Source organism: Furipterus horrens, unplaced genomic scaffold, assembly GCF_987537825.1.
Source record: "Furipterus horrens unplaced genomic scaffold, mFurHor1.1.pri manual_scaffold_2, whole genome shotgun sequence".
In the NCBI taxonomy this organism is placed as follows: domain Eukaryota; kingdom Metazoa; phylum Chordata; class Mammalia; order Chiroptera; family Furipteridae; genus Furipterus; species Furipterus horrens.
Genome location: NW_028327172.1, coordinates 93,293,555 through 93,314,642, shown reverse-complemented (window position 1 = coordinate 93,314,642; position 21,088 = coordinate 93,293,555).

The following is a 21,088-nucleotide window of genomic DNA, read 5'->3' as shown; positions in this document are numbered from 1 at the left end:
GTAGAGTATTCTTGGTTGTAGGCCTTTGTTTTTCTTTGCTTGAAATCGTTTTTGCCATTCCCTTCTGGCTTGTAGCATTTTTGTTGAGAAATCAGTTGATAGCCTTAGCAGAGCTCCCTTGTATATTATTTGTTGTTTTTCTCTTGCTGCTTTCAGGATTCTCTCTTTGTCTTTGAGTGTTGCCATTTTGATTATGATGTGCCTTGGAGTGGGCCTCTTTTCGGTTCATCTTCACTGGGACTCTCTGTGCTTCCTGGACTTGCATGACTCTCTCATCAGGTTAGAAAATTTCTCTGTCATTACTTTTTCAATCAGATTTTTTATCTTATGCACCTCTTCTTCTCCTTCTTTTATCCCTATGATATGGATATTGTTTCATTTCATGTTATCCTGCAGTTCTCTTAAACCCTCTTAATTCTTTTTCAGTCTTTTTTCATTTCATTGCATTGTTTGGGAATTTTTTTCTCATTTTTCTCTAACTCAGTGATCCGATCCTCTGCTTCATTTAGCCTGCTTTTGATTGATTCTACTGTGTTCTTCAGTTCAACAATTGTATTCTTAATTTTTTTCTGGTTCTTATTGATAGTTTCTATGTCTTTTTTTATGCTGGTATAGTTCTCTGTAAGCTCCCTGTTGCTTTCCTGTAGTTCATTGTAGTTTTCTTTGAGTTTGTCGAGTTCATTGAGCTTCCTCATTATTATTTTTTTATATTCCATGTCTGATAGCTTTCTTCTATTTCATTTATCTCTCCTTCTGGAAATTCCTCTTTTCCTTTTGGTGGAGTGTTGTTTTTAGTGGTGGGGTGCTATTCTGCCTTTCCATTTTGGGTACTGGTCTTAATTATTCTTCTTAGATTGATGTGCTTTTATTTTCTGCCTTTATGGTGTGACCTTCTTGTATACAGTTGTTGAGCTGCTGCCTCCAGCTGACACCACTTGGAGGGGACCAGTCTGCTTAAGTGACTTGTCCTGTAGCACTTGGGATGATTCTGTACTGGCACCTTGTCTGCTGCTCTCCCAGCTTTTTCTCGAGAGCCCACACCCAAAGCTTATTACAAAGTGCCTCTAGTTCATTTCACCATCTTTTGGCCTCAACCAGAGGTGAGTGCATTTACTCGTGCAGGCCAGGGGTGGGTTGACTCTTTGTCTACCGAGTCAGGCGGGTCCAAGGCGCACTGGTTGCTCTTCTGTTCTGGTGGAGGGAGAGGCCTCTGTGCACTGGTAAGCAGATTCATTGTAGGCCTATTGGGGTGGCTGGTGCATTGGTTTTACACCTGTTGGGACATGTCCAGGTGGCTCCTGTGCATGGTGGCCAGCGTCCTGGTCCTGCGCCCATTGGGGTAGGGCCATAGGCACTTGTGCGTGGCAAAGGTGGGCGCCTGTGTGCAGCGGCCAGCCCACTGTTTTTGTGCCTGCTGGGGCATGCCTGAGTGGCGCCTGGGCACGGCGACCATCGCATTGATTTGGTGCCTATTGGGGAGGGCTGAGGGTGCCTGGGCGCTGCGGTGGCATGCACCTGCAAGCGGCGGCCAGCGCGCTAGCCTCGAACCCACTGGGGCATGCCTGGGTAGCACCCATGCACAGCAGCTGGCAAGTTGATTTTGTGCCCATTAGGGTGGGGCCACAGGCACCGGTGCCCAGCATAGGTGGGTGTCTATGAGAGGTGGCTGGTGTGCTGGTTCTGTGCCTGTTGAGGTGGGCGTGGAGGGTGCCCAGGTATGGCAGCCAGCGAGTTGGTTGCGCGCCTGGGCAGGCAGACTGGGGCACTGCCATGTGCATGCTCGCGCGACACAGGGGTAGGGTTGGGGAGTGGGTGAATGCACCTCTGCACCTGAGTTCCTCATGAATCTCATCCCATCCCTAGCCTCTCCTCCCCTCTCCACAAAAAACAAAAGAGAAAAAGAAAAAGGTAAAACATTCATATACACACAGCAGCATGTTGTTTCTTGCCTCTCAGAACCAGACACCACCGGGCCCACTCCTGGCTCTGCCAGTGGGCAGAGCCTCACTCTCCTCCAAACTCCTCTTTAGGTAAACCTGGGATCACTAAAAAATCTTTGCACACTGCCAGCCGCAACTCAGGGAGCCAACCCAGTCAGAAATCCTGATTCGTCCTTTTCTCCTCCACTATCCTCACCGGACAGGTCACTCTCAGACAGTCTTCTCTGATCCAGCAATGCCAAGGCTCAACTCCTCCCAGTATCCAGATGTCAACTGAGATGTTCTGTCTGCAATTAGTCCAAACTATTGACAGGTCTCAGGAGCAAGCAATCACAGCCTCCTCTCACTCCTCAGCCATCTTCCTCTCTTCCCAAGATTTCATCTTAAGTGAATACCTCTGTTTTACAAATTTAGGTACATAAAATAATTGTGATAACTCTAGATAATTATTCGTTCAGATGCTTACTGAAAATGAGCCTTCTAATCACAGATTATGTGTGTTGGAGAAATTCTTTCTTCTTTCGGCTTTCAAAGATGCTTCTGGATAGTAGATACCACTGCCTGGTTCCAAGGTCAGAAGTTGGAATACTTGGGAAACTTCATCAAACTTCCTTAAGTATATATTTTAATATCATAACAAACAATTTAAATAACTTTTTATTATGAAAAATTTAGATCTTTGGAAAAAAGAAATTGCTTCTTTCTTGCTCAGTGAATGGCAAAAGTAGATTTTTAAGCCATTTGGACTGTTGTTTGTTCCAAATGAATGATTCTCAAGGCCAAAACCTCTAACATTCAGTAATAGTGACTTTTCCTTTATTCTTTAGTGCCATTTATGTATTCCAGTCCACAATTCCAATAAATTCAAGAAATGTAAGTATGAAAAAATAACCAGTGAGTAAGATTTCATGAATTATAAGATCTCAGATAGAAATATATTAATACTTAGTAGTGAAAAGTGAGAAGGAGTGATATGAGGACATAGGCAAATAAGTATTTTTAGCCTTGTGAAGGAAAAGATGTCTAGTTCATTTTTAAAAATAATCTGAATATATAATGTTAGCAAAAAATATTAATAGGGCTTGTCCATTGTGGCTCAGTTGGTCAAGGTGTCATCCCCATACACCAAAAGGTTGGACCTTTGGTTCCAAGTCAAGGCACATATCAAGGTTGTGAGTTCAATCTGGTCAGGGCGGATATATGGAAGGCAATCAATGTTTATCTCTCTCTCAAATCAATAAACATATTTTTTAAAAATTAAGGGCTAGTGAGAAGTGCATGAAGTTTTACAAATATAAAAAAATAGGTATTATAGAGAATTGCTAGCACAACTTAGCAATTTCAAGATACTTTTCATCTTCAAAGAATCTTCATGTTAACTAATTAATTTTTCCAACACCCTGTGACTAAGATTGACAAATAAGGACAAAAGGGAGTCTAAATGGCTAATCTACAATGCTCACTGGTTGACAAAGAATTAGGGAAGCATGCCAATTACTAATGAGAAAGATCCTAAACAGGGGTTTTATATAGGATAATATGTGTGTGTATACTTTCAATATTGTTTATACTAATATAGAACAAATAATAGAACTTAAAAATAACTTATCAATACTTAAGCTTAGTTAGTGCTAGACTAATGTGAAATGATCAGATAATTCAAGCCTGTACCATAAATATTAGCATCAGTTATGTATATGCTTTTTATGACATGTAATTGATGCATTCAGATGATAAGCATCAAATACCTAAAATTTCAATGGGGAAAAGTGAATGTTTCTGTTGGGGGCTTATTTTCTGCCCATTATTATAACATGTAATTTACATATTCTTTCTTTATCTAAACACCAGGAGGAGTATGCAAGGCCCAATTAAATGAGAGATCTGAAAATTTTAAGTTTTTACTTACCAACCACTATTTTTAAAACATAACTGAAGCCTTGGTTAATTTTTAAAGATCCAAGAGTGTTTCTTTTTTTCTCAGCCAGCCTGCTTAATACACTTACATCTGCTTTTTGACAGCAACTTATTTCTCCCTAAACTTGCAGAAGAAAATAACATGAGTTTATGACCATCCTAGGATGGTAGCAGAAGTGCCAGTCTGTTGGCACCTTGATGTAACAATAGCACTTATAATAACCGCCTTCTATTCCAACTTAATGTGACAGCAGCATGAATCTCACTGATTATAAACCTGCTAACATATGCACCATCCTGTAGTCCTTTTCTTGATGATGATATTCCTTTTGGGAATTATCAGTCTTATTGTGTTGCTCTTAAAATTGTCATTATCACCTTTAAAACAGTATTGATTCACAAATGATAAAGACTAAATATTTTGAGAGGGAAACCTGACTCTCTTTTCTTCACAGTTACAAAATTTTCCTTTCAGCATATTAAGACTGGAGGGTACAATAGGGTTGAACTTTCACCCTTATCTTTCCTGTGTTAGCTATACAATGTTATGTGAGATTCCATCTCCTCCCTTCCTTCCTTCTTTACTTCCCCCAAAATAAACATGGATTTTCATCTCAGTCCATAATTTTCTTAACACTGTGTAGCTAGAGTCATGTCTGTTATTGCCCAAGACTTTCAGATATGGTGCAAAGCTGCAGGGAGTATTCATTTAGCCATTAAATTAAAAAATGTTTTCTGAGTACTTACTATATTCTAGTCACCATTTTAATCATTAGCGATACAATAGATAATAAGACAAAGTCCCTGTCTGATAGGTGTGACATTAACCAAGGTGACTGAGCACTCATAATGAAAAGCTATTCATTTCTATTTAGTCATAATATTCAAACATTACACTGCATTTCAATAACTCAAACACATTTTGTTGTTTTAAATTTATTTCTGTATTTTTGTGTTGTTATCTGAGATTATTTTTACACTATCTGAAGACTAACCCTTATTCCTTTTAGTTTCAGTCTGCTGGCAATAAATTCTCCCAAATTATATAGGTATAGAATATACTTAAATAAATTTCACTTTTGAAGGTTATTTTTTTCTCGGTATATAATTCTAGTTTAGCATTTGTTTTTTTCTATTGTCTTAATATTCCTTTTTCTTTTTTAGATTTATAACAATTTAGGGATTTTTTTTGCCAATTTTTATTATTGTACTTTTACAGTTGTCTCAATTTTCCCCATTGCTCACTACAGCCCGCCCATGTTCCCCAACTCCCACAGTCAATCCCCACGCTGTTGTCCATATCCATGGGGCATTAATACATGTTGCTTGACTGGACCCTTATCCTTGTTCCCCCCAGTTACTTTCTCCCCCTACCCTTCTGATTACTTTCAGTCTGTTCCTTGTTTCCATGCCTTTGGTACTATTTTGCTCATTTGTTTTGTTCATTAGGTTCCTCTTATAGGTGGGATCACATGGTATTCACTGCTTGGCTACACTCACTTAGCATAATACTCTCCAGTTACATCCATGGTATCATGAAGGGTACAAGTTCTTACTTTCTTTCTGCTGTGTACTATTCCATTTTGTAAATATACCACAGTTTTTTGATCCACTCATTTATGGATGAGCACTTTGGCTGTTTCCAGCACTTGACTATTGTAAGTGTTGCTGCTATGTACATTGGGGTGCATAGATTCTTGGTATTTCAAGATTCTTAGGGTATAATACCGGCAGTAGAATTACTGGATTAAAAGGCAGTTTCATTTTTAGTTTTGTGAGGAAATTTCATACTGCTTTTCACAGTCACTGTGCCAGTCTGCATTCCCATCAACAATGCACTAGGGTTACATTTTCTCTGCATCTTTACCAGCACTTGTTTGTTGATGTATTAATGATGGCCATTCTGACAGGTGTGATATGGTATCTCATTGTGGTTTTAAATTCTATATCTCTGATGGCTAGTGATGTTGAACATCCTTTTATATGCCTATGGGCCTACTGAATGTCCTCCTTGGAGAAGTATCTGTTAAGATCCTTTACCCATTCTTTAATTAAATTGTTTTTCTTCCTGGTGTTGAATCCTATGAGTTCTTTATATATTTTAGAGATCAAACCTTTCTCTGAGGTATTGTTGACAAATATGTTTTCCCATATAGATGGTTCCCTTGCCATATTGCTGATGTTTTCTTTAGCCAAGCAGAAGCTTTTTAGTTCGGTGTAGTCCCACGTGTTTACTCTTTTCTTTATTTCCCTTGCCCTGGGAAATAGATTGGCAAAAATATTGCTGAGTGAGATATATGAAATTTTACTGTCTATTTTTCCTCTAGGACTTTTATGGTGTCATGGTTTACATTAAAATCTTTTATCCATCTTGAGTTTATTCTAGTGTATTGTGTAAGTTGGTGGTCTAGATTCATTTGTGTGTGTGTGTGTATCTGTCCAGATCTTCCAACACCATTTATTTAAAAGGTCGGAAGTATTTTGATTACTGTTTCAATTTCTATAGCTGTTTTTGGTTTACTCAGGCTTTCTGTTTCTTCTTGATTCAGTTTTGGAAGATTATATGTTTCTAAAAATGTGTCCATTTCACCCAGGTTCTCAAATTTCTTAGCATATAGTTGCTATTGATGGTAATTTCTCCTATTTTGTTCCTGATTTTGTTTGTTTGTTTAAGTTACCTCTCTTTTTTTCTTGATGAGTCTGGTTACAGTCTAGTTGATTTTGTTAATCTTTTCAAAGAACCAGTTCCTGGATTTATTAACTGTTTGAATTTTTCTTTTCATCTTTATGTCTTTTAACTCTGCTCTGATCTTAATTATTTCCTTCTTTCTACTCACTCTGGGCATTTTTGATAAGTTTAATAACTTGGTTTAAGAGACAGATTATTTCTAGTCTTCTCTCTTGGTATGTATGCCTAGTAAATTTTTATTCAATGGCAGTTATTTTGTAGGCTCCAGTTCTGATTAGCTCATAATTATCTTAGCTTATACAGACTGTACCTTAGAGTCAGATAGTGTTAATATACTCAGGAATTGAGCTTACTCCAGGCTGGGTTGCAGTTTTGTGTTACTAGGTTTATCTCTATTTTTTCCACACTGCTAGGACACAGGTTTCCATAGTTCTCACTGAGATTCTCATATCTTTGCTAGAAACCCTCTCCATTGATACTCCCAGATTCTAATTTCTGTATCTTCAGAATGGTGCTGTTTGGATTGTGGCAAATGATAACATTTTAAATTTAAAAATTTAGACTTCCAGCCAAGATGGCGGCTTAGACAGACATGCTGCGTCTTCACCCACAACTAAGAATGAACACAACTACCTCAAAACTAGAGACAAACAGAAGTTCCAGAAAATCGAGCTGCATGGAAGTCCAAAAATAAAGATATGAAGAAGAAATACTCATCCAGACAAGTAGGAGGGGTGGAATCGGGTCAGAGAGGACATGGTGTGGTGGTAGCAGCAACAGCAGCAGAAGCAACAGTGGCAGGCCAGCGGAAAGCACAATCGCACATTTTAAAAAGTCAGGAGGGACACCGGGGGAGCAATCCCAGCATCAGACCTGATTGCGCAGCTCACAGTCCCAGTGCTGGGGAAAATAAAGCCTTGTTACTTCTCTGTGCAAACCAGTGGTGGTGGGGGTGGAGAAAGAAACTGCCAGTCTCTCAACAGAGTCTGCTTGTTTAAAGGGCACTCACAGTCCTAGAATTTCCACAGACACACCAACTCTGGAAACAATGGCCAGGGCAATAACTAGAGAGGTGCCAGTCCCATACAAAGTGGGAGAAGTGTCTGGAAAAAGGGCGAGTGCTAGCAAGCAGCATTATTCCCACTCAAACCCCTCCTCACATATAGCGCCACAACGTGGTGAAACAGGTCTCCCTGTACTGATGAATACCTAAGGTTCCACACCTTACAACATGACCAGTGCAATATCTCTACCTAAGACACAGAGGCAAACAAACACAGGGTCCTGTCAAGTTGAGGAGACAGAGAAGGATGCCCCAAAAGAGGGAACAGATCAAAGTTCCAGTGGGAGCAACGAGGATATAGCCAACCTAACAAATGAGGAAATAGCCAACCTAACTGATGCAGAGTTCAAAACACTGGTGATAATGATGCTCACAGACTTGATAGATATCCTTGAGTAGGGCAAATGCATAAGGGAAGAAGTAAAAGCTATGCTAAATGAAACAAAGGAAAATCCACATAAAACCAGTGGTGAAGGGAAGGAAAGTGGGGTTCACATCAATGATTTGGAACATAAGGAAGGAAAAAACAGTCAACTAGTACAGAATGAGGAAGAATTGAAAATAAAGGGGAGAGGCTTAGGAACCTCTGGAATAACTTTAAATGTGCAAACATCTGAACCTTAGTGGTGCAAGAAGAAAAGAAATAGCAAGAAATGGAAAACTTATGTGAGAAAATAATGAAGAAAAAGCTCCCCAAATTTGGCAAAGGAAATAGACATACAAGTCCAGGAAGCACAGAGAGTTCCAAACAAGATAGACCCAAAGAGGACCACATCAAGAAACATCATTAAAATGCCAAAGGTTCAGGATAAAGAGAGAATCTTAAAAGCAACAAGAGAAAAGCAGAGAGTTACCTACAAAATGGTGCCTATAAGACTATCAGCTGATTTCTCAAAAGAAACGTTGCAGGCAAGAAGGGAGTGGCAAGAAGTATTCAAGGTGATGAAAAGAAAGAGTTTACAACCAAGATTATTCTATCCAGCAAAGCTATCATTTAGAATGGAAGGACAGATAAAGTGCTTCCCAGACAACGTGAAGCTTAAGGAACTCATCATCGCCAAACTATTATTATATGAAATGTCAAAGGGACTTACTTAAGAAAAAGAAGATCAAAACTGTGAACATTAATGAAAACAAACTTACAACTATCAACAATTGAATCTAAACAATATAAACAAAATCCAATTAAGCAAACCAGAATAGGAACAGAATCGTAAGTATGGAGATCATTTGGAGGGTTATCAGCTGGGAGGGGGTTGGGGGAGAAATCGAAAAATGATACAGGGATTAAGAAGTATAATTGGTTGGCACAAAATAGACATAGGGGAGTTATGAATAATATAGGAAAGGGCCAAGCCAAAGAACTTATATGTACAACCCATGGATATGAACTAAGGGGGAGTACTGCTGGAGGGAAGGTGGGTACTGGGCAGAGGGGACCAAAGGGTAATAAATTGTGATATTGTAACAACATAATCAACATAATATACTTTAAAAAATTTATTTTCCCTTGGGAGTGTCATTATCATGGCTACCTCTGAGGTAGATTAAATAGAACCCAATTAGGAGTTTACAGTAATAGTTTGGATATGAACTAATAAAGTCAGATACAGGGAGTTAGCAGTAGGAATATACATAAAAGCACATATATGGAAGAATTTGAAAATTTCCCTATAAAAAATAGAATGGGTGAATAAACTTGTTGATCATGTGAAGGTTGATCTTTCAAAGTTTAGTCAAGAATTTGAGCCTAAGGAACTGAGATATATTATGTGGACAACTGGGAAAAGTTAAATTGTAAAATAGAGAAGAATTTAGCAATTTTAAAATATAGATGAGGGTAATAAACACAAGATATGATTAAAGACTTGATTAAGAAAAAACAGAGGAAAAAGAAGATGGATAACAGAATCATAATGATCATATACATTTTGGGATGAATCTGTTGACAGCTGATTTTTTTGCTTACCTGATATGAATCCCTTAATATTTTACATAAAGCATAATTCCATGAAAGAAAATCATTTTGCATTCAAGTATAGATAGTGTTTAGTATTCAGAAGAGACTAGAGATAAAATTAAAAATAAAATAATTTCATAATTTATGTTTTTTTATTTCATTTTTTATTACATGTTATAAATTATATTGTCACAATAGTTCCATTTTTTCCCCTTTGTTCACCCCCGCCCAGCATCCCCCTCCCCCAGCAATTCCTCCCTTCCCCAGTCCATGTCCAAGGTTTCTGCATGCAATCTCTCCAGTTTCTCCCTTTCCTATGTTACCATTATTTTAGAATTACTTCATTAATTTTTTTATAACAATAAAAAAAGTAACACCCCCCCCCTCAGACTTTAGACCCTTTGTACTCTCATAGAGGAGAGTGGGCGATGGTCTTCTGTTCTTCTAGCTGCTTCAAGCTGGGTGTGTTCATCGTCCTATTTATCCTTGGGTCCAGAAATCCCTAATAAGAGTCGGGGTGTGGAGGGGAGGGTGGCCTTCCCACATGGAGAAGGGTCGTGCAGATTCCAGGTCAGCTGGCTGTCCCCAGACCACGGCATGCTTGGTTTAACAGGCTGGTGTCCTTGTTGTATTCTGGGGGTAACAGATATGGCAACAGGGTTAGAAGGCATCATTCAATCCATAATCACTAGATAACAAAAGGCAGGTATTAATTTTTCAATGTCCCTAATTAAGAAAAAAAAAGGGGGGCTTCTTTTGAGGAAGGTGTGCCAGGCACATTATATCCATCCAGAACCCTTTTGCCCATTATACTTAGCTTGGGCTGAGGGAAATATTTTAGGTTTCCCTCCTCTTAGACCTCTGGGTATTTTCTGTCCAAGCCATTGGAATAGAAAAGAGAAACCTCTTTTAAGGTGAATCCCATAGACCATCCCATTCTTCACCAACCCAGCCACTTGGTACAGCCAAACTGTTCAGTCTCAGGAGGCAGCGATGCAGACAGGATTAAGTGAGGCCTATACGTACAGATAATCACTCAGGTAGTGAGATCTTAGGCTTATACCCTATGAAAACAGAAAACACATGTTAATTTATGTAGTATAACCCACAAACCATTCTCTAAATCTGTAAGCCTGTCTTAATGGGAAGACATTCAGTTGCAAGGCATTTGACATTCTTCTTGCCTGTAAATTAAGCATCTTTGGTGATGTCATAGATCTAGTTTGATTTATAAATGCTAGATAACTTTAAATGAAGAGACTTTAACAATGGTTAGCTGTATTACTTTACAGTCAACCAATGGGCATTGTGATTTTCCTTGGGTCATGATTTTTCTCCCTCAGCTTACCCCCTCTATCATTAAAGGGACTGTATTATGTCCATTTTTAATTTATCCTGTTCATTTGCATGAACTCTACAAGAGCAGCAAATGATCACTTATGATCTTTAAGTCTGCTTTGCTGGAACTTACACATGAAACACTTAGGGTGACCTTCAGTCTGCCATTCAGGGCGCCGAAGTTGAGCCACGTATCTGCCATTCAGCCTTGTCTGTAGACACCTGTCTTTTCCAAGTCCTTCAGGTTTTCCATTGTGCTTTAAGGTCCCTTTTAGCCATCTCTCAAAAAAGCAACCTTCATTCCTTTCCTGAAAAGATTACCATGGACCGCACATCCAACTAGGTACCAGGCATTTTCCCTCGTGGGCTTTTATAACCTTCTAGGTTCACCCTTGGTTCCTTAGGGCTTTTGGTAACAACCAGAGCCCAAGCATGTTTTTATTTTTAGCATGACATTCCAGTCAAAGTCTTGGTCAACAAAACCTCTATTATTATTATTTTCACGCAAAGAATCTTATGTCATTACTTACTTCTTCAGAATAACAAATTTTGAAGGGATCAGATAGGAGAAAAATATACAGTGTGAAGTAAAATTCTTGTCCTAATATTTATTAAAATTGCATTTCCATTCTTTATATATTCTTTTCCTTCCCTCTCTAAAATTTTTTTGTTTGTTTTTCTATTACAGTTGTCCCACTTTTTTCCCTATTGCTTCCCCACACCTTGCCCACCTTTTCCCCCACAGTCAGTCCCCACCCTGTTGTCCATGTCAGTGGGTCATTTATACATGTTCTTTGACTAGACACTTCTCCTTCTTACCCCCTTCTTCCCCTCTCCCCTCCCCTTGTCAAAGTTAGACTATTCCTTGTTAACATACACCTGGTTCAATTTTTCTCATTTGTTTGTGTTGTTCATTAGTCTCCTGTAATAGGTGATAGCATAAGCTATTTTTCTTTCGTTGCCTGGCTTATTTCACTGAGCATAATTCTCTCTAGTTCCATCCATGTTTTTGCAAATGATCGGAGTTCCTTCTTTCTTTCTGCTACGTAGTACTCCATTGTGTAAATGTACCACAGTCTTTTGATCCATTCATCTATATACAGGCACTTAGGTTGTTTCCAGTACTTGGCTATTGTGAATTGTGCTGCTATGAACATAGGAGTGCATAGACTCTTTTGGGTTGGTGTTTCAGGATTTTTCAAATATAGTCCTAGAAATGCAATTGTTGGTTCGAAAGGCAGTTCCATTTTTAGTTTTTTGAGGAAGTTCCAAACTGTATTCCATAGTGGCTGCACCAGTCTGCATTCCCACCAGCAGTGCACCATGGTTCCTTCCCTTCTCTCCGCATCCTTGCCATCATACATTGTTTGTTGATTGTTGATAATAGCCATTCTGACTGGTGTGAGATGGTATCTCATTGTAATTTTTATTTGCATCTCTCTGATGGCTAGTGATGTTGAGCATCCTTTCATATGTCTATGAACCTTCTGTATGTCCTCTTTGGAGAAATGTTTGTTCAAGTCCTTTGCCCATTTTCTTATTGGGTCGTCTGTCTTCTTGGTGTACAAGTTCTTTATATATTTTGGAGATCAATCCCTTTTCTGAGGTATCATTGGCAAATATATTTTCCCATATGGTTGGTTCCTTTTTCATCTTGCTGATGTTTTCTTTTGCTGAGCAGAAACTCTTTAGTTTGATGTAGTCCCATTTGTTTATTCTTTCCTTTATTTCCCTTGCCTTAGGAGATACATCAGTGAAAATGTTACTACATGGGATATCTAAAATTTTTCTGCCTATGTTTTCTTCTAGGACTTATATGGTATCACAACTTACACTTAAGTCTTTGATCCATCTTGTGTTTATTCTGGTATACTGTGTAAGTTGGTGGTCTGGTTTCATTTTTTTGCATGTCCTTGTCCAGTTTTCCCAGCACCATTTGTTGAAGAGGCTCTTCTCAATCCATTTTATGTTCCTACCCCCTTTGTCGAATATTAGTTGACCATATAGACCTGAGTTTATTTCTGGGCTCTCTATCCTGCTCCATTGGTCTATATGTCTGTTCTTATGCCAGTACCAGATTGTTTTGATTACCGTGGCCTTGTAGTATAGTTTGATATCAGGTATTGTGATTCCTCCTACTGTGTTCTTCTGCCTCAAGATTGCTATGGCTATTTGGGATCTTTTTTGGTTTTATATAAATTTTTGAAGTATTTGTTCTGGGTCTGAGAAATATGTCATTGGTATTTTAATGGGGATTGCATTGAATCTGTAAATTGCTTTGGGTTATATGGACATTTTAATGATATTGATTCTTCCCATCCATGAACATGATACCATGTTTCCATTTATTTATATCTTCCTTAATTTTTTTCTTCAGTGTTATGTAGTTTTGTGGGTAAAGGTCTTTTACCTTCTTGGTTAAGTTTATTCCTAAGTACTTTATTTTTCTTGTTGCTATGGTAAGTGGGATTTTCCTTTTAGTTTCTATCTCTGGTGTTTTATTGTTGGTGTACAGAAACGCCTTCAATTTCTGAACGTTGACTTTATATCCTGCTATTTTGCCAAATTCACTTATTAGGTCAAGTAGTTTTTTTGTGGAGTTTATAGGATTTTCTATGTGCACTATCATGTCATCTGCAAATAATGACAATTTTACTTCCTCATTTCCAATTTGGATGCCTTTTATTTCTCTTTCTTGTCTGATTGCTGTGGCTAGAACTTCTAAGACCATGTTGAATAAGAGTGGAGATAGTGGACATCCTTGTCTTGCTCCTGACCTCAGGGGGGAATGCTTTCAGCTATTGCCCATTGAGTATGATGTTGGCTTCAGTTTTTCCATACATGGCCTTTATTATGTTGAGGTATACTCCCTTTATTCCCATTTTTCTGAGTGTTTTTTTTTAATCATAAATGGGTGTTGTACTTTGTCAAATGTTTTTTCTGCATCTATATGATTTATGTTTTTATTTCTTCTTTTCTTGTGCCAGAGCAGTTCTCTTGTATTCCAACTTAAATGGCTAGAACTGACTTAATCTTTAGACCAATTTTCTCTACGTTCCCTTAAGGAATAAACTTGTTGATTTTGCCACTATTTACTTTTCTTACAAATAAATTCAACATTTTCTAGATTTGCTGGCTATTAAAAAAATCACATGAGAGTTATTGAAAAACTGCCTTTAGTCTGCTTCAAAATCGCCGCACCTACCATATTCTAGGAAAAGATTTGTATTCCTTCTAGCTCCTGGAAGATTATCTATGTAGTCTGGATTATTTAGAATCTTTGGAGAAGGCTATAGAGTTCCTTGAGTTCTTTTCCACAAGGAGAAAAGAAGAATCTGTCAGGTAAAGAAAAAAAAAAAAAAGCTCCAGCCTTAATCAATAACAATATGAACTTTTAAATGAAGAAAGGGGGAAAGAATGATTAATTTTTTGTTTTCTCCCTGTCTCTTAGGCCAAACACCATTTAATATCAATATAAAGGAATCTTCATTTGAAGGCAGTGAATAAAGGCTGGTGTCACTATCAATCAAGACATTCTAATGTATGTTTTACAAAAGAAAGTGTAATGCATTTGCTTATTAGACTTTCCTCACATATGCCTTTTATTAATGAAAAATTTCAGATTTAATTGAGTATTATAGTTCTGTAAATGATGTGCTAGAAACTGTAATTTTATTTATCAAAATAAAATTATGAAAAGTTTAATTCACATTTATTTCTCCTTGATGAATTTAATTAAAAGCTATTTAACAATGTTATATTTTTCTCTAAGTAATAACTTCATTGTTCTCAATATTTAAAAACACAAGAGTTAATGTCTCAGCCTCTCATTCTGGCTACAGCCCCACTTCACAGACAGCATCTCCCATCTTTCTCACAGGTCTCTGCACGTGACCTGCCAATTCTGGAAGCCTGGGGGAAAGGATGTTTGCTCAATTTTTTTCTTCTTACCTGTTTTCTCCTCTTTCATTAATTTTTTTTCAAGTTCAGACCCCTTTGTGAAATCGTCGTCGTCGTCGTCGTCGTCGTCGTCGGCAGCCATCCGTCTCGAGAGACGATGGTGTAGCTTCTTAAGAGTCTATCTGCACCGCCGAGAATGGCTGTGCAGTCTGACTCGGGAGTGACACGGTATCTGTCTCCTCCCGTGTTGAATCGACATCTTGCGATGACGCTGGAGTGTCCTCTCCAGTGAAGCTGAAGCTACAGAGCCTGGGCAGGGTGATATGGAGGGTCTGCTGTTGCCCATGCAGCAGACCACCCCCTCTCTTCGCAGCTGAAGGGTCCAAGGGAAAGACGGAGTCAATACAGCTTGGCTTCAGGTGCGCCGCAGGAGTTGCCGGTGTTGACTACAACGTCGAACCGCCTTAGGGACTCCGGCTCCGGATTTTCTGTCGGGGTTTACTCCCTTAGCCTTTCCCCTGAAGAGGTATGCCGCAAGGCAGCGGAGGTTTTTTGGAGTCAGAGTTTTCCTTCTCTGATGTGCCCTGACTGGAAGATCGAACCAGCGACACTTAGCTCGCAGGCCGACGCTCAATCCACTGAGCCAAACCAGCCAGGGGAACCTTTGTGAAATATCTCTTACAATTTAGCCTAACTTTGGGGTGTGCTGAGATTTTTTTCTCCCTTGTATATTCCTGCTCTTTCCAATTATGTACTGAACAGAATATTTTCTTTCTCTTTCAAGTGTCTTCTCTATTGGGTTACTTCCTTTTCTTCAATCTCTCCCCTTTGCTGTTAAGTATGAAATTTACTGTTTTAATTATTTGGCTTATTTTTGCCATTGGGACCAAGTCCTTTCCTAGCACTACTTTGCTTCTATCACCTAGACTATATTGACTACAGGGGAATGAGGAAAATGACTGATTTGTAGTTCACTATTAAAGACATTCTAAACTGATGGAACTGAACTTTTAACACTTTGATTTAATACTTCAGAATGAACTTGAATCTTGGCCAAAGTTACCAATTATTTGGCATAAATGCATAAACTTGAATTGCATTTAGCCTTTTATTCTTCCTATTCAATGGGTCCTGGAGGAGAATTCGCCTTTCAAAGGAAAGCTTTGGAGGGGGAAAAATGAAAGGTGTACATTCTTATTTTCCTTTTGGCTCTCACAAAATCCCTTGTTCTGTTTTTCTTCTTAAACAAAGTTTTATCTGCATTGAATGTTTTAAATTTTTAGTTTTAAAATTATTGATAGTTCAAGTTATGTAAACTTTTTAGTTTGTTTCATGTTTTTGACTATGTTTTTAAAATATAGTATTTGATATATTATAGCTTTGAGATTTTCTGCTTGTCTGATAACATATGCTTTGATATCACATAGATCAAAATGAAAATATGTTTAATTAGACTTCCAACCAAGATGGAGGCTTAGACTGACATGCTCTGTCTTCCTCCACAACTAAGAAGGACTACAACTACCACAAAACCAGAAATAACCAGAAGTTCCAGAAAATAAAGCAACATGGAAGTCCAATGTATAAAGTTATAAAGAAGTGGTGTTCATCCGGATTGAGAGGAGGAGCGAGGCCGGGGCAGAGTGATCAAGTTGTGCTGCCAGCACCAGCTGCAGTGACAAGTGATGGGAATGCGATAAGCACAGACACTCGTATTTAAGGGGAGGCTAGAAACACCAGGGGAGCACCTCCAGCTGCAGTCCAGACCCATCAGCTCGCAATTCCAATGCCAGGGAAAGCAGACCCCCATTGCCTCGAATTGTGAGGCACAGAGGGCATGGGGACAGAGGAGAAGGCTCCTGGTCTCTCAGCGGAGAGTGATCAGCAGGACTCCATCTTGGACCCCCACCTCCATGCAAAGTGCCACAGTGTGGTGAGAACGGTTGCCCAGTAGTGACGAGTGCACTGGGCTCTTCCCCCGATAGCGCAGGAGGTATGACAGCCCCGCCCAAGAAGGAAAGATAAATGAAAATGGTCAGGATGGCAGAAATCATGATTGAAATACCAATCACGCAGCTGACCAAAAAGCAAATATATGAATTAACTGATGGACAAATAGATAAGCTTTCTGAGGCTCAGTTCAGAGCAATAGTCATAAGGCAGCTTACAGAGTTAACAAAAGATATTGAACAAGGCGGAGAAGGAATGAAGGCTAGTCATACTGAAATCAATGAAAACACATACAAGACAAGTGGTGAGGAAAGGTAAACCAGGGATCAAATCAACAAATTGGAACCTAGGGAAGGAACAGTCAGCCAGTGCAGAAAGATGTGGGCAACCACTCCTCGTAGTTTAAGGAATTGTAGACCCAGCCTGAGCATGACAAGCCGCCAGCATCCTGGCTGTGCTTATCTCTAAGTCTCAACATAAGGCTATGTGCGGAACATGACTGTTAACCACTCAGAGGGTTGCCATGGGAATTAGATCAAAGAGTGCTTATTAAGCTCATTGTGCTTTAAAACTTGTTCTCCTTTCTTTATCAGCAATGTAGTGTAAGCTATCTTTAGCAGGGAGTATATGGAACCCTGCACCTGGTCCAAATGTTTTATGGACCTTGACTCTAATCAGTCATTGTGACTCCCAAATTAGTGTATGTTATCTGTTACTGTCAAATGCCTGAATACAATAAACGATTTATGAATTTTAGCCTTGTATCTCTCATATGTATCCTCCTCAATAAAAGACATGAGGGATGAAGGTTTGGCTGTTGGTCTCCACTAGAGAGGCAGTCATCGTCCTTCCCCAAGACATAACAAAGTGTCCTGGGTAAAAGTTTGTTCTACCATGGTCACAAAGCCTCTGCTGAACAGAGCAAGTTCCAACCAAGCCTAGGGTGTGTGTGGCATCTCCGCCATAGAAAGAGGAAACAAAAAAGTGAGAAATATGAGGAGAGGCTCAGAAACCTCTAGGACAGCTATAAGCAAATGAACATCTGAATTATAGGATTGCCAGAAGGTGAAGAAGAAGAACTAGAAATTGAAAAATTATGTGAAAAAATAATGAAGCAGAACTTCCCGAACTTGGGGAAGGAAATAAACTTACAGGTCCAGGAAGCACAGAGCGTTCCAGAAGCACTGGACCCAGGGAGCAAAATCAATAAAACATATTTTTTAAAAATTTATAAAGGTCTTTTTTTTACTTTAGAATCAAAATATTATGTACTTTTCAAAATGAGTTCAGCATTTTAGCTAGTTTCTGTTATTCATACATTTTTTTTTCCACATTGTGTCCAACTGTTTAAACCTGAAAAATTCAAGGTTAGCCAGTTTCTTTACGTGGTTCAAAGCTTCTACACAGAGATACTAAATCTTTCTAAAGAAATTTCCGGGATTTATCAAACTTCTGGAAACCAATAGATTGTAAAATCAGTTTAGAATTACTTTCAGTTTGACTAAGAAGCAAATTCATAACCAGTTGCAATCTAAATCTATGTCATTTTGTTGAAAAAAAGGCAATGAAGATGGAAAGAGAGGAGGAAGGAAGAATCATTTTTCTTAAAGCTCTGACTTAGATAAACTTTTAACAAAATAATATTAAGGGATGATCAGTAACCTAGTTTGTTTTAATAAAAAATTTGAAGAATGGTCTAATATGGCTCCTAATCTGCTTTCAATGTGTCTGGGATGCTCTTAGTATCTTTCCACATAAAAATCACTACCAAGTTGTCAGGATGTCCCTGATGATTTATTTGACAACAAATGACCTGAGAGATGTCTTCCAAGATAGCCTCTTTGACAATTAGAGCTGTCTTGGTACATTTTTTATGGGGGGAAGGTGTTGTTGTAGAATATGAAAAAAATTGATTTGGAGGTACTATGGAAACTGAGGATTGATTCTAAATATTAAGTTATCTAAATACACGTAAGAAAAAGCCACAGTACATCTTGCAATATAGTCAATACTTGAATAGAAAGAAAAACATACTTTCATTTTTAAAAATATATGTTTTATTGATTATGCTGTTACAATTGTCTCAATTTCTTTTCCCTATGCTCCCCTCGACCCAGTTGTCCTCCTTCCTTAGTCCATGTCCATTGGTTGTGCATATAGTTCTTCTCAACCTCTTCCCATCTATTTCATTCCCTCCTACTATGCTTCTTAAGTCTTGCATCATCTTCCTCCCTTTCCTTCTCCTCCTCTCTGCTGACCTCCCCCCAATATGTTCCCCATACCTAAAGCTGTTTTTCCACTCTCATTGCCTACTTAGTTTGTCTTTGTTTCAATTCTTCAGCTTCCGTTGTTGCTTCTTGCGATGCAGTTTTCATTTTAATGCTCATAGTTTTGATCCTCCTTCTTCTAAACTAGTCCCTTTAACATCTCATATAATAGTGGTTTGGATCTAATGAACTCCTTCAGTTTTATTTTGTCCTGGAAACACTTTCTCTGCCCTTCTATTCTAAATGACAGCTTTGCTGGATAGAGTATTTGTGGTTGTAGGTTTTTGATTTTCATTACTTTGAATATTTCTTGCCAGTCCCTTCTTGCCTGCAGGGTCTCCCTTGAGAAATCAGCTGATAGTCTAATTGGTACCCCATTGTACATGATTCTTTTCTTCTCTCTTGCTGCTTTTAAGATTCTCTCTTTATCTTTAATTTTTGACAATTTGTTCATAATGTGTCTTGGAGTGGTTCTCCCTGGGTCCAGTTTTTCTGGAACTCTCTGTGCTTCCTGAACCTGTAAGTTTATTTTCTTCCCCAAGTTTGGGAAGTTCTGCTTCATTATTTTTTCAAATAATTTTTCAATTTCTAGTTCTTCTTCTTCACCTTCTGGAAATCCTATAATCCAAATGTTCATTTGCTTATAGCTGTCCCAGAGGTTTATGATCCTCCCCTCACTTCCCTTACTTTTTGTTTTCTCTTTCTGCACTGGTTGACTGTTTGTTCCTTCCCTATGTTCTGGTTTGTTGGTTTGATCTCTGGATTTTATTTCCTCACCACTTGTCTCATATGTGTTTTTGTTCATTTCAGATGAGTGGCTTTTATTCCTTCCCAGTCTTGTTCCAAATCTTTTGTTAATTCTGTAAGCCACCTTTTAACAATAGCTCTGAACTGAGCCTCTGAACAGTTCCCTATTTGTTCGTCTGTCAGGTTCCTCATCTGCTGCCTTGTGAACTGCGTCATTGGGATTTCAATCATTGTCTGCTTCATTTTGACAGATTTATGTTTGCTTTGCTTCCTTGGCAGGCTGTAGGAGATGGAGCCCTATGGACTTGTCACCACCCAGTGACCGGTGATGGCCCGTAATCTTTTTCGCTGCACTGTGGCACTTTGTGTGGGGACGGGTTCCAAGATGGATTCCTGCCATTATTTTCCACTGGGAGACCGGGATCCATCCCCCCGCCCTCTGGGCCTCTCTGTCCGAGGCAATGAGGGGCTGCCTTTCCAAGAGTTGGGGTCGCGAGCTGCCGGGACTCGACTTAAGCCAGGATTGCTCCCTCTGCCGCTATCCCCGCTGCTACCACAAACAGCGCCGCCCGACCTTTCCGTTCCGGTTCCAATTTCCCCCCTCTTACCCCTCCGATGAGCACCGCTGGTTTATAACTTCATATGTAGGGCTTCCATGTAGTTTTATTTTCTGGACTTTCTGGTTATCTTTTGTTTTGAGGTAGCTGTATTCCTTTCTAGTTGTAGAGGGAGACCAAGCATGTCTGTCTAAGCCTCCATCTTTGCCGTAAGTCCTACAAATTATATGCACAATTTTCAAAACACTGAAACTCTATAGAAGTTACAAGTGAGACATTTTGTTTTCAAGGATTATGATTTTTTTTTAGGGGATACAGCACAATAGAAATACTTACATGACATCTGTGTTAAGAATATAAATGTTGGCTATGGTATGGTAAAGTCAGTGTAGGAGTGGAAAAGGAAAATTAGGCATAAAAGGAAGAAGTTACATTCAGGGTCCCAAAGAGAGTCACTGAATGCTATGCCTGGCCACAGCAGGGGACACAAGGTTTCTAAGGTGAAAGGTTAAGTGCTTTACTTTAAAACTTCCTTTTTATTTATTATTTATTTTTAATGTTTATTTATGTATTTTTTTCTATTATAGTTATCTCATATTCCCCCCACTACTCTCCCCTGCCATACTTACCTCACCCCTCTCTCACAGACAATCTTCACCCTGTCATCCATGTCCATGGGTCATTTATACTAGTTCCTTGACTAGACCCTTCCCTTTCTTTCCCCCTTTTCCCTCTCCCCCCTACTCTCTGGTCACTGTTA